The 13,889-nt window shown below is 42.3% G+C and overlaps 1 long non-coding RNA gene across 1 annotated transcript; it reads right to left on the bottom strand.

Moving 5' to 3' along the window:
- Positions 1-9,844: 9,844 nt before the first annotated feature.
- LOC131411157 (uncharacterized) lies at positions 9,845-13,246 on the bottom strand. The gene is made up of 3 exons (XR_009221510.1): positions 12,798-13,246; positions 11,931-12,065; positions 9,845-10,250 (listed from the first exon to the last, which is right to left on the bottom strand). It is a non-coding gene; the product is annotated as an uncharacterized LOC131411157 (long non-coding RNA).
- Between the last annotated feature and the right edge of the window lie 643 nt (positions 13,247-13,889).

Below are 13,889 nucleotides of genomic sequence, written 5' to 3'. Positions count from 1 at the left end.
CAAAGACATAGAGAGTAGATTGGTGGTTACCAGAGGGGAAGGGGGAGGGTGAAAGGGGCAAAGGAGGACATGCATATGGTGACGGAGAGCAACTAGACTTTGGGTGGTGAACACGATGTAGTCTACACAGAAGTCGAAATATAATGATGTACACCTGAAATTTATATAGTGTTATAAACTAATGTTACCTCAATAAAAAAGTAATTAAATGAAAAAATAAGAACATAACAAAGAGATGGGGTTATGAAAAATGGAAGTGAGGAAAGACATACATTTAGTTGGTAAGAAAGAAAATAAAAAATACATTTCCCATGCATTCTACAACACCAAAATTTACACTCTGTCAAGGGTAGGGCATGCCTTCCTTTGAGCTAGTCTGCAAAGACTTATAAAAGCTATCTCACTTACAGAAGTTCTGTTTGAATCTTCACAAAAATATACTGTCTTTACCCAAATGTATGGATAATTCTTTCTTCCCATCCCTTCCATTGTTCCGTGTAGCTAAAAACAATGCTGAATGGTTTGCAGTCATAATATTAATGATAAGGATATCCATAGATATATACTTGATTTTCAAAACTCAGTGCGAATTGGAGTCACTTTGTGCTTCAAGATTCAGATAAAATTGGCTCAAATCCCCAACCCATATATTTTGGGAAATCCTCTGACCCTCCCAATGTCTCTATGGATTTCATGGGGTCATGTTTTTGCCTAGTCATCTCTAGCTACCATTTTCTCTCTACTCAATTCTAGATCTCTCTCATTCCTCACTTCTTGAATTTGACCTTTTATCTGCATAGTTGAATCACCAGGATGGGAAATATGGCCGTTGAACCTGTATTTCTTCCCAAACACTCCTCATTCATGGCCCTCTTGTATTGTGTGCTATACTGAAGATTTGTGGGTAATAGTAGGGGATTTCACAACTTCCCAATGTAATAAAACTTAAATATTAGACATCTATTATCAAAATGTGACACAAAAAGGTTGTCAACATGGAAAATGATAAGAGAAGCTTTGGAGCCACATAAAGATAGAGCCACTCCTTTGAACTCTGTCAATGCTTGAAATTGTTTTAACTCTAAGATTCATTCATTCATTCAACAAATATTTATTGAGAACTACTATGAACCAGGTCCTGTAAAAGACATTGCAGGAACAGTAACTAATAAGACAGAGTAGTGTTAGATAGAGACAGACAAATGAGAAGGTTAATACTATATAATGTGCTAAGTTTATGTTCCATAAGACAGGTTCCAGAATCCAGGATAAGAGAGGTTTCCTGGAGGTAGTAACCTCTAAGCTGATTCCTGAAGGGTGAGTTGGAAGGAGCCAGGTGAAGAGGGCGGTAGAGACAGAGATGAGGCTGGAGAGTCACACTGAAACCAGATAATGAAGGTCCTGAAATACACTGCTAAGGGAGTTGTTCTTTAACCTGTATAGTGTGAATCCTAGTGCCTAGCACAAAATAAGTTCTCAGTAAATTTTATCCTTTATTGTTTTTTCTATGGGCAATAGGAAATCAATGAAGGATTTTAAGTGGTGTATATGTGTCAGGGTGGGGTTTATTGACATAATAAGATTTGCATTTTGCAAGCTCGCTTTGGCTATAAGGGGGGAAATAGATTGTAGAGGATCAATATTAGAAGTAGTGAGGCAGTGTGGGAGCCTGGTGGAATAATCTGACAAAATATCGTGGTAGCTGGAGCGGAAGAGCAGAAATACAGAAGAGAGGAAAGTGGCAAAGGGTTGTAGATGAATATGGGGTGAAGAAAAGGGTAGCCTCAAGGATGACACTGAGTTTCCTAGTTAAGCGAATAAGTGGGTTTTGGTGCCATTCCCCAAAATAGGGAACACTGGAGAAAGGGGAGGGGAAAGAGAGAGGGAGAAATTATGCTTTCTATTTTTGAAATGTCCAGCTTTAGTGCCTGTGGGACATGCACGCAGCTGGGCATAAGCTGAAATTAATGAGAAAATCTGGACTAGAAATGTAATTTTTGGAAGTTGGCAGCCTTTAGATGGTAATTAAATCCATGGGAGTGGATGAAATCACCCTGAGAGGATAAGAAGAGAAACGAGACTAGGGAAGAAGCCTGAGGATGAACAGAGGAACAAGAGTTGCTGAACAAGATCAAGACTCCAGAGAAGTAGGAAGAAACCCAGAGAGTACATGTTATGGATGCCAAGGGAGGAGAGTATTTCAAGGAGAAAGTGTCTCCAATTTTGTTGGAAATTCAATAAGATTAAGAATTTTCAAAATTCTCTTTTCTATACCACTCCCTTAGTCTTATTGAGCCTACTATTTACCTCCTTACATTGCTTAAATCCCATAACCACCCATTTTAATATTGTCCCTACCATTGTTGGCCAACAATTCTATTTTTATTTTATTTTATTTTATTTTATTTTATTTTATTTTATTTTACTTTATTTTATTTTATTTTATTTTATCTTATTTTGTGAGGAAGATCAGCCCTGAGCTAACATCCGTGCTAATGCTCCTCTTTTGGCTGAGGAAGGCCGGCTCTGAGCTAACATCTATTGCCAATCCTCCTCCTTTTTTTTTTTCCCCCAAAGCCCCAGTAGATAGTTGTATGTCAAAGTTGCACATCCTTCTAATTGCTGTATGTGGGTCGCAGCCTCAGCATGGCCGGAGAAGCGGTGCATTGGTGCGCGCCCGGGATCCGAACCCGGGCCGTGAGTAGCGGAGCGCGCACACTTAACCGCTAAGCCATGGGGCCGGTTCTAAATCAGTTCATGTTAGACAACCTAAACTGGCCCTGTGTGCTATTTATTATCCTTTTCTCTACCTATTTTCACTTCTTTTTTTTTTTTCATGAGGAAGGTCAGCCCTGAGCTAACATCCAATGCCAATCCTCCTCTTTTTTTGCTGAGGAAGACTGGCCCTGGGCTAACATCCGTGGCCATCTTCCTCTACTTTTACATGGGACGCCACCACAGCATGGCTTGACAAGCAGTGCATTGGTGTGCACCTGGGGTCCAAACCTGTGAACCCCGAGCCGCCGAAACGGAGCACGTGCACTTAACCGCTGCACCACTGGGCCGACTCCAAACTATTTTCACTTCTAATCAACATCTATGACATTTCCCATAGTACTTTTTTCAAATATTTCCACTCTCTGCAAAGTATGAATCACCCCTCAATTCTCAGACCCAGTAAATAACCTTACCTCCTATTTACCAGGAAGATGGAGGTCCACTGATGTGAGCTTTCTTGTAAACTTTCCTCCTTCACACTTTAAAATTTCTCATATCTTCTCCAATTCCTTCCCTCTTCCTATATATTCAAAATTAAAAAGTCATCCTCTCCAAATCTAACTTCCATGTGACCCTAACCCTCGTCCACCAACCATCCCTGATCTGTCTCTAAAAATTGACTTTCCCTCTACTCTGGCCATTTCTTTCCAGTCTATAAACAAATTCAAGTCTTCTGTGGCAGATAGACTCTAAGATGACCCCTGTAATCCCACTTCCTGGTATTCATGACCATCTATGTTCCCTCATGTTGAGTGTGGATGGGACCTATGACTTGCTTTCTAGCAATTAGAATATGGCAAATGTGACAGGATGTACATAGTTATGGGTTTGTGATTAAGATATGTTATGCGTGTCTTGTGAGGACACGCTCTCTCTCTTGCTCGCTTTGAGAAAGCAAGTGCATATTAGGAAGTCTCATGTGGTAAGGAACTGAGAGTGGCCTCCAACCGGTAGCCATCAAAACTGTGGTTCTTGTCCAATAGCTGACAAGGAACTGAATGCTGCTAAAAGCCTCAAAAGCCTGGAAGTGGATCCTTCCCCAGTCGAGCATCATATGAGACTGCAGCCCCAACTGATGCTTTGATTGCAGCTTCATGAGACCCTGATGTGGAGGACCCAGTTTTGCCAAGACTCTTGATCCACAGAATGTGAGATAAGAAATGTTATGTTTTTAAGCTGCAAGTTTGTGGTAATATTAGTCCACAGCACTACACAACTAATCTATACCCTAAAAAAAAGCCTTCCCTAAAACCTCTGTGCTCTCAAACAACCACCATTGTTCTCTTTCCCTTTATTATAATATTTCTTAAAAGGTAAATAGTATATATCAGCTGCCTCCACATTCTCATCACCCACCCTGTGTTGAAGTAAAAATGGCCTCAAATTCTTGGCCTCTTCTCCCACTGAGAAGTGGAGTCTATTTCCCCTCCTCTCAAATCTGGGTTGGCCTTGTGGCTTGTTTTTATATCAGAATGGGGTTGAAATGCTGCTATGTAACTTCAGAGACTGGTACTTAAGAGATCCACAGCTTTGACTTTTATGTACTTGGAACACATCTTAGAATCCCATCACCATGCTGTGAGAGGCCCAGGCCTCATGGATAAACTATGTGGAAAATAACCAAGACTCTTTTGTCAACAGCCCCAGCTGAGCTCTCAGCCAACAGCCAGCACTGACTGCCAGTCATATGAGTGAGCCATTTTGGGTGTTCCTGCCCCATCAAGCCTCCAGATGACTGCAGTCTCCCAGTGCCCCAGCCGACACAATGAGGACTGCAGAACCACCCAGATGAGCCAAAGCAACCCACAGAAATGTGAGAAACCATAAACGATGCTGTTATTTTAAGACACTATGTCTGGGGCTGTTTGTTAATCAGCAATATGTAACTAAAGCACAGTGCTTTTCATCTTTCCTTCTCTGGTGAAGTGGTTCCTTTAAAGATCAACAATGACCTTAGTCTTAAAATTCAGTGGCCTTTTCTTTGTCTTTTTCATTATTGACAGCTCTAAGACATATGACACCAGTGAAATTCTTTCTCTTGATGCTTCCTTCTCCTTTCATCTCTGTGACATACTCTAGGACTCAATTTCTTATCCTCATCCCTTAAATGGAGATGTTCTCCAAGGTACTGAACTTGAACATTTCTCTCTAAAATCTCTTCCTTGGTAGTCTCATTCAAACTCATTGTTTAAATAGCATCTCTATGCAGATAATGTTCAAATCCTTTAAGAGGCATGAGGATTAGAAGCTCGAGGTCTGGAAATGGGCCAGACAGGGCTTTAATCCTGAATCTGCTGACTACTAGCCATGTGACATTAAAGTGAACAATTGAAGTGGTTTAACCTCTCTAAACCTCCATTTTCTCCTCTCATAAATCTGGATGATAATAGCATCTTGCTTATAGGGATTTAACTTCAGCCTGCCACAGAATAAGCACTCAGTAAAGCAGTATTTTTCAGTGTTTTACAATTTTTTATATCGCTGCTTACATAAGCAAAATAATAATATTTGTATGCACTCTGGGTAAATGGAGGTGGCTGCTCAGGTCAAAGACAATTGGCCCAAGGGCTCTGGCCTCTCCAGCCCCTGCCCAACCCCACTCTAGAAGATGATCAATATTTAGGCCCATTGGCCCATTATTGGCGCACCAGTGGACAGCTTTACAGTAAAGGGTAGCAATTATTATCCTTGTCTCTGGTCCTGATCTCTCTCCAGGGCTCTAGAGCTACAGTAACAACGTTGTTCTGGATACTTCCCCCCATCTCCACTCCAAAAACCAGATGGTAATTCTCAAAGTAAGATTCCCTGGTCAGTAGCGTCAGCATCACTCGAGAACTTGTTAGAACTGCAAATACTCAAGCCCCAAATCATACCTACAAATCAGCAACTCTGGGGATGGACCCAGCAATGTGTGCTTTAACAAAGCCCCAGGTGATTCTCAGGCAGGTTAAAGTGTGAGAACAAATGACCAATATTGATTTCAACTTGGAGTAGCCAAAGCTGCACCTCTCCCTCTGCTCCTTTTTTGGGTTAATTAGTTCCTCTACCCTCCCAGCTTCCTGGGCTCAAAACCTCAGATTCATTCTTGACTCCTCCATCCTACCTCTAGCTGCCTTCCCTACCCAGTCAGTCACCATCCTGGTTTTGCCTGCAGCAACACTATTCATGTCTCTTTCTTTCTCCTCTCTGTTCTCACGGCCACTCCCCAGACGAGGAGCTGGCCGATTTCTCCCAAACCTGTTCACTTAAAGTCCAATTTGCCTATGACCAATTTCACTAATAGCCAGTTAGGATAAAGCAAATTTAATTTAGAAATTAAATTAATTAAAATTAATCATTAATTAATAAAATTATAATTAATCATAATTACATATAATTTAAATTAATTTTAAATTATAATTTAAAAATAAATATTAATTAAATTAGTTTTAATTTAAAAATTAATTTTGTTCCATCAAATCTGCCCATTATTTTTTTCATGACTTTCATCACTTCTAAGTTCACTATGTCCTTGCCTTTCCAGAGGTTCAATAAATATCTAATTCTGTTTTCTACACTTTAATTTTCTTACATTTAACTCTTGAATTATCCGGAGTTTGTTTTGGGTTTTGGTGTAAAGTGAGGGTCAAATTGCCTGCCCACTTATTGCTCAGAGGAAGGTCCCTCACTTACAGTTCTAAGTTCTGAGTTCTTAGCCATTTACAATTTTATTCCCCTCCAGGCCAAGCATAAAGATCCAAGATAACCAGGATGCATGAAGTGCTGTGATTGTTGCTTTAAGAGTGGTTGTCCCACTTTCTACATGTGACTGACTTTCTCTGAAGGACATTCCTTTCTCATTAGTAGCTTGAAATGAACTTATTTGTTAGAAACTAAGACAGAAGTGTCCTTGGACAAATAAGCTTGAAAATCCCTAAATATTCAAAAATTAGTGCTAGGAAATTAAACCTTCTGGATCTTCCCTTACTCTGAAGCAGTTTCTCTCCCTGGCCCAGGGAAGGAGGTAGCAAGGAAGAGATGGAGTAGAAGTCACTACGAGATAACAGAAAATGGCAGGCCCACCCCTTCTGCCCTGATAGAATGTATAAAGTAGGAAGCAGGGATTGGAGAGACAAGGGTCAGACACATGTGGCCTATCTCCTGAAGGGGGACAGTAGCACATAAGCAGAGGAGCGAGCTAAAACCAGAGGGGAAGTGCAGGGTGGTTCCCGGCAACATGGGCAGCTGCAGCTGAGTGAAAGGGGCAGGACCACCTAGTTAGATGGAGAGAGCCTGAATTACCTCACCCAAGCTGCCCTCAGCTCCTGTGTGACATAAGGGAAAGTTCTTTCATGCTCCAGGATTGAGAGGAAGGCCGTTGAATTGAGAGCAGTGGGCCTGAGTTGGGAGCAGTCACGGCAAGGAGAAAGCGTTCAGAACAGGCCGCCCCAGGATGTGCCGCTTTGACATGTGGGATATTTTGAGCTAAAGGTAATCAAGCCCCTGTGGGCCTGAGAAACTTTTACTTCTCCTTTAAAGAATTTAAACTGGGGGCCTTGCCCATAATAAGAGTTATTACCAGAAATAAATTTTTATGAACTATCTGTATGGCAGGGCAAACTTCTAATTACTGAACATCTGCTCTTCTTATCATCCTGTGAATTACCCTCCTCCCCTCTGAAGCCCCAGGCCCCTCTCCTATTCCTTAGCTCAAGATGACATATACACCTCATTTTATGTTTTTGTCTCTGAACCTCTCATGTATGTGTGGTCTCCGACCCTCTCTTGTATGTGGGGTTCCCATACATATGCAATTAAATTTGATCTTCTCCTATTAATCTGTCTCATGTCAATTTAATTCTTAGACCAGCAGGAAGAACCTAGGAGGGTAGAAGAAAATTTATTCCTCCCCCACACCCTGCTGAAGAGGCTTCAGAGGGCTTCATGGAGAGGCAGCTGAGACTCAGAACAGCCTCTAATGCTCACAGGATCCTGTGGGGTCAGATCAGCAGGCGAAGGAAACTCACCAGGATCTGATGAAGGCAAGAGGAAACCAGAAGTTCCCCCCTTTGCCGCATGGGTGTTGGTGGAAGGCCCTGGAGCCAGGCAAGGCCAGCAGCTCCCCACGGACACCGGCAAGGATAGCAAGAGGGTCTAGACTAGAAAACCCTTCTCCTATGCCACCACATCACTACTCCCAAACTCTACACATTCGGGGAGGATCAGGGGAAGGAAGAAGACATCTGAAAGATTGAACATCCCCAAAAGAGAATGAGTTACTATTACCGAGCCCCAAGGGACCTGTGACTGCCAAGTGAGTCCTTTTGCCAGGAGCCACCCGTGCCAATAGAACAAGACCGGGTTCAGAATAGCAGAGCAGAAACATTATTCATTGATCGATGAATAGAGGAGGCAGAGCTCATGCTCTAAAACACCTTCTCCTTGAAGGGGAAGGGAGCAGGGTTCTTATGGGATGTGAAGGGGGCAGGGTCTCTGCATCATTCCTCGGGGCGGGGGGCATTTGGGGCATGCGCAGATCTTCCCTTCTTGCACACAGCACCTTTTGCACACGTTTCCTTTTGCCCAAGGCGCTCCATCACCCTTTTGGACCTTGCTGGTTTGGACCAGTCCTGCAGTTTGGCCACCTGGCAATATTCTTCTGTCTTGGTTCCTATAAGCAAGCACAACTTAAAGCATTAGACATGGAAAACGTTTTTAGGGATTTCTCTGGGTGACATCAACTGAAAAAGACCATTGAAACCTGTAGACACAGAGGGGCCTGTTAAAGGTCTGACTGTGCCTCCTGCCCCCACTGACCATCACCACCCAGCAGGGTGAGGGTGGATGAGGAAGATGAGATCATTATAGAAAGTAAAGACCTGCATTTTCTTTGCACATCTGAGTAGTAGATATGTGTAAATTAGCAGCTCCCACTACATCATAAATGTAGAAAATACATCTAAAACCTTATAAAAATGCAGGAAGGTCTGGAAATTTCCTACCATAAATGAACTGTCCATTTCCCCCCTAAAATAATGTTAATTTGCTTAAATTAGTTTTTAACTTATTAAATAATTAATCAATAAAAACTAATACTTATAAAATATGTGTAATATATGGAAAATAGTGATTCAACAAAAACCCATATACCCACAGGCCCACTTATTAAAAAAAGACACCCCATAACTGGAACGGCCCTCCCACCTCCAGCTCCCTTGCTCCTGGACAGAGGAACCACTCTCCTGGGTTCTACATTCAATAGTGTCTTGGTTTTTTTTAATAGTTTTACCACGTATGTTTGTTTTTTTCACTCAGCATAATTTCCTTGAGATCCATCCAGGTTGTTGCATGTATCAATAGTTCATCCACTTTATGGCTGAGTAGTATTCCATGGTATGGATGTACCACAGTTGATTTAACCATTCACTCATTTTAGGAGATCTAGGTTGTTTCTAGGTTTTGACCCCTAAAAATAAAGCTTCTATGAACATTGATGCACAGGTTTTTGTGTCAACTTTCATTGTATTTTTAAGATGAATTTCCCTGAAAATTCAAGTTAAACATCCTTTCCTTTTTTTATTGGCTATTTAGGTTTCCTCTTTTCTGAAATGTCTTTTGCCCATTGTTCTTTTTGGTTATTTACTTTTTCATTTTGATTCATGGGAATTCTTTATAGATTCTGAATACTAATCTTTTGTGAGTAACATATGTTACAAATATCTCCCAGATTATAGTTTGTTCCCTCTCTGGTGTATGAACATAAATTTTTAATGTTATTGTGGTCAGATTTATCACTCTTACCCTTTTAGTTTGTACATTTTGTGTTTTGTTTAAGAAATTATTCCTTACCCCAAGGTCATAAAGATAACTAACACTGTCTCCTAAAATTTTAGAGCTTTGCCATTGATATTTAAGTCTTTCATTCACCTGGAATTTGATTTGTGTGAGAGATGTTAGGTAGGGGTCCAGTATCACTTTTTGAACAGGAATATCCAATTGTCCTAAGACCATTTATTGAAAAGTCTGTTCTTCCCTCTGTGATCTGAAAAGCCACCTCTTTATTACATTAAGTGTCCATATATTCTGGGTTCTCTCCACTCAGCAGCAAAAAATGAGAAAGTTTCCCTTGCACTCCCCCAAGGCTAAGAAGGTACCACCTTAAACTAAGGTACCTTCTTAAACTAAGGGTGTGCCCCTTGGGGTCCTAGCTTTGTGCAAGTGGTAGAAGTGTCTTTTTTAGAACCCTTGCCTTTCCAGGGCCCTGGGCTGTGACTCGCGTCTTCTATGCCTCAGGAGGCTCTCACAGTTCCACAAGTGTTCTTCATGAAAGCCGACTTCACGGCTCCACTTTCCTCTCTGGGCACATGCTTTTACGTTGTTTATGGTCTCTCATTACTCCACCTTCTCGCCAGTTCCATTTCTTATAAAAATCTTTTTCCTTGTTTCTTAGCTGTTTTCACAGGGGTGTCACTCAGTGTATCTAGTCTGCTATGCTGCCGGAAATAGAAATGGAGAGTATTAAAGTCAAGCCAAACTGACAGGTCAATTGACTCTGAGAGAACTGGATTTTAGGCAAATTGATTTAGAACCCCTACTTCAATTCCTTGTTACTCTCATTCTGGAGACTTTGAGAGCCTCCAAACTCATCTCCCAAACTCTAATCTCTCCCCAGTCCAACCCATTTTACCCACTGCTGCCAGATTAATCTCCTTGGAGCAGATTTCTTACCAGGCCACAACCCTCTCCTCTACCCTGTCCTTGTTCTTGGCTGTTCAGCTACCAAAAGGCTGGAATGGGTCTTCGTTACTTGTTTTAAAAAGTTGAAACTCCTCAGCCCAGCCTCTGGAATTCTAGTCTCTAATGATGTGATCCTTCCCACCAGTGCTGTGGTAGACAGAATGGCCCCCAATCGTGTCCACGCCCCCTGGAACCTGTGAATATGTTACCTTCCATGGCAAACAGGACTTTGCAGGTGTACTTTGAGGTTGTTGCTAGTGCCATGGAGACTCCTAGTGACCCTGTGGACAGCAGAGCGTAACCCTGCCTGGTCTTTTTGCGCCATCTGCTCACCTTCTGGCACTATATCACACAATGCTCCATCGCTATTCATAGGGTTTTCGTGGCCAAATTTTTCAGAAGTGGGTGGCCAGGTCCTTCTTCCTAGTCTTTCTCAGTCTGCAAGCTCAGCTGAAACCTGTCCATCATGGGTAACCCTGCTGGTATTTGAAACACAGTGGCATAGCTTTCGGCATCACAGCAACACACAGCCACCACAGTGTGGCAACCAACAGATGGGTGGCATGGTTCCCTGCCCGGTGGCGGTGAAAGTGCTGAATCTTAACCACTAGGCCACCAGGGCTGGCTCGTAGATTATCTGGTGGGCCTAAACTAATTACATGAGCCCTTAAAAGCAGAGAACTTTCTCCAGCTGAATGCAGGAGAAATGAAGCAGAAGGGGAGGTGAGAGAGACAGGAAGCATGAGAGGGACTCAACCTGCCATCGCTGGCTTTGAAGATGAAGGGGACCACAAACCAGGGAAGTGGGCAGCGCCCAGAAGCTGGAAATGACCTTCAGCTGACAACAGCCAGCCAAGACACAGGACCTCGGTCACATAAATACATGGAGCTAAATTCTACCAATGATCTGAATGAGGCTGGATGCCGATTCTTCCTCAGAGCTTCCAGATTAGAGCTCAGGCTGGTCAACATCTTGATTTTGGCCTTGTGAGGCCCAGAGCTGAAAAATCAGTCGAGCCCACCCACACTTCTAACCTAAAGAGCTATGAGATAATAAATTTTGCTTGCTTAAAATAAAGTTTGTGGTAATTTGTTACAGCAGCAATAGAAAATTATGTGCCTATTAGTGGGAAGAACGCTGAAGTCAGACAGGTATTTTCAATCCTCTCTCTCTCTCATTAGCTATGCAACCTCTTTGAGCCTTTGTTTCCTCGTCATTGAAAAAGAGTGTAAATTCCTGTATAGCTTAGCTCACAGGGGTTCTGAGGGGGATTCAGTGTGATAAATTACATAAAATACCTCGTGTGTGATAGATTGATAACCACCTCCTTACACGTGCCACACCCTCCCACATCCATGCCTTTGTCTGCCTCTGATGCTCTCATTGCTTAGCATCAACCTGCTGCCCATTCTCCAAGGCCCAGCTGGAATGTCACCTCTCACAAAAAGCTTCTGTGATCCAGTCTACAAGAAATGTCCTTCTCCAAGAAATGAATTCTTGCAGCATGCCATCTTTGTCTCTCTATGTCAGAACAGGATTAGAGCTCAGGCCTCTTCCTTCCACAGGATCTCTGGAAATAACAGAAAGGAAACGCAGAACTTTAAAAGTTCCTAATAGCATTCACTCGTTTCATCACTGAGCTCTGGGAGCATGTGTGAGGTGTCCCTGACCACCCCAAAGCAAGCGGTCTATTGGTTCTCTGAATCTCATTCACTGCCCCTCAGGACCAAAACTATATATGAGGATTGTAAAGTGTTATGGACTGCACTGTGTTCCCCCAAAATTCGTACGTTGAAGCCCTAATCTCCAGTACGTCAGAATGTGACTATATTTGAAGATAGGACCTTTAAAGTGGTGACTAATTAAAATGAGGCCATTAGGGTGGGCTCTAATCCAACCTGGCCAGTGTCTTTATAAGAAAGGGAAATTTGGACACACGAAGAGACACCAGGGACGATTGCACAGAGGAGCGACGATGTGAGAACACATTGAGAAGACAGCCATCTGCAAGGAGAGAGGCCTCAGAAGAAGCCAAACCTGCCAACACCTTGACCTTGGACTTCTCCAGAACTGTGAGAAAATAAATTTCTGTTGTTTAAGCCACTCAGGCTGTGGCATTTTGTTATGGCAGCCCCAGCAGACTAATACAGAAAGAGTAAAACTATGCAGGGGACATCTGATAATAGGTAATTGTTCAGTAATTCAAAGGTGTATCTGGCTTTGTTTAGAGTTGACTTTACATTTAAGAATTTACATTTTGGAGCCAGCCCTGATGGCCTAGTGGTTAAAGGTCAGCACTTACCACTTTGGCGGCCTGTGTTCATGTCCTGGTCGTGGAACCACATCACTCATCTGTCAGTTGCCATGCTGTGGCAGCGGTTCTCATAGAAGAACCAGAAGGACTTACAACCAGGATATACAACCATACACTGGGACTTTGGGGAGGAGAAAAAAAAAAAAGAGGGAGATTGGCAACAGATGTTAGCTCAGGACAAATCTTTCCCTGCAAAAAAAAAAAAAACAATTTACATTTTTGAATATACTATATATATTATGAAAATAGATCATCAAGGCCCACCGTGAAGGTTTTAGGGTAATGCTCTAGGATGAAACTTGAATCTACATAACCAAGGAGTGTTTGAATCTATATCTCTTCACAGAAGTAGCTACTATTGAATTCTAGTCCACAATGCAAGAGCGAGTGCTAACTTAAAGCCAAGACACTCTAAATCTCATTCTAAGAAATCTCTTTCTATCAGAACCAGATCATTGTTCATTTAGTAATTGCCTATGACTGGCAGCATCTTGGAGGAGGCTGTGGATGCTCCTGTGTGAAAGGCCCTACTATTCTGACAAGGAAAGTTTTCAAATAGCCACTCTGTGCCTCTCCAGACTACGAAGGAAGAGCTCCCGCCTGGTACTCACCCTCTAACATGTTTACGATCATTTTCGCCAGTTTCATCCCAATAGCATGCTTTGCTATTAGGCATATGTTTATATGTGTGGTTCACAGTTTAGGTATTTTTTACACCACTGTAATTAAATTGACGGCAGTGTCTAAAGGTGAGAGGGAGGGAATGAAAGAGGCTTCCCGTGGGACCGTTGTAACTGTGCTTCTGCAGTTTTATGTTTTGTCACAGGCTACAAGGAGGGGCAGCCACACTGCTGTCCTTTCTAACACACTTTGGCACACACAGCCTTGCAAATAGCCTATTAATAGTGTTCTCTCCTCTCCAAACCATCCTCTTTCCCTATCGCATCCCACATCACTAGTATAACAGGATTTGCCTGAAATATACAATTTTTAGATGATCATAAATCATTATTATGAATTTATTCATGTATCGTTTACCTCCTTGGAGAGATTGCAAGCTCCTGGGGAGAGGGACTATAA

Source organism: Diceros bicornis, chromosome 11, assembly GCF_020826845.1.
Source record: "Diceros bicornis minor isolate mBicDic1 chromosome 11, mDicBic1.mat.cur, whole genome shotgun sequence".
Lineage (NCBI taxonomy): Eukaryota > Metazoa > Chordata > Mammalia > Perissodactyla > Rhinocerotidae > Diceros > Diceros bicornis.
The sequence above is the reverse complement of the archived record's forward strand: the minus strand, read 5'-3'. Positions and strand labels throughout refer to the sequence as shown.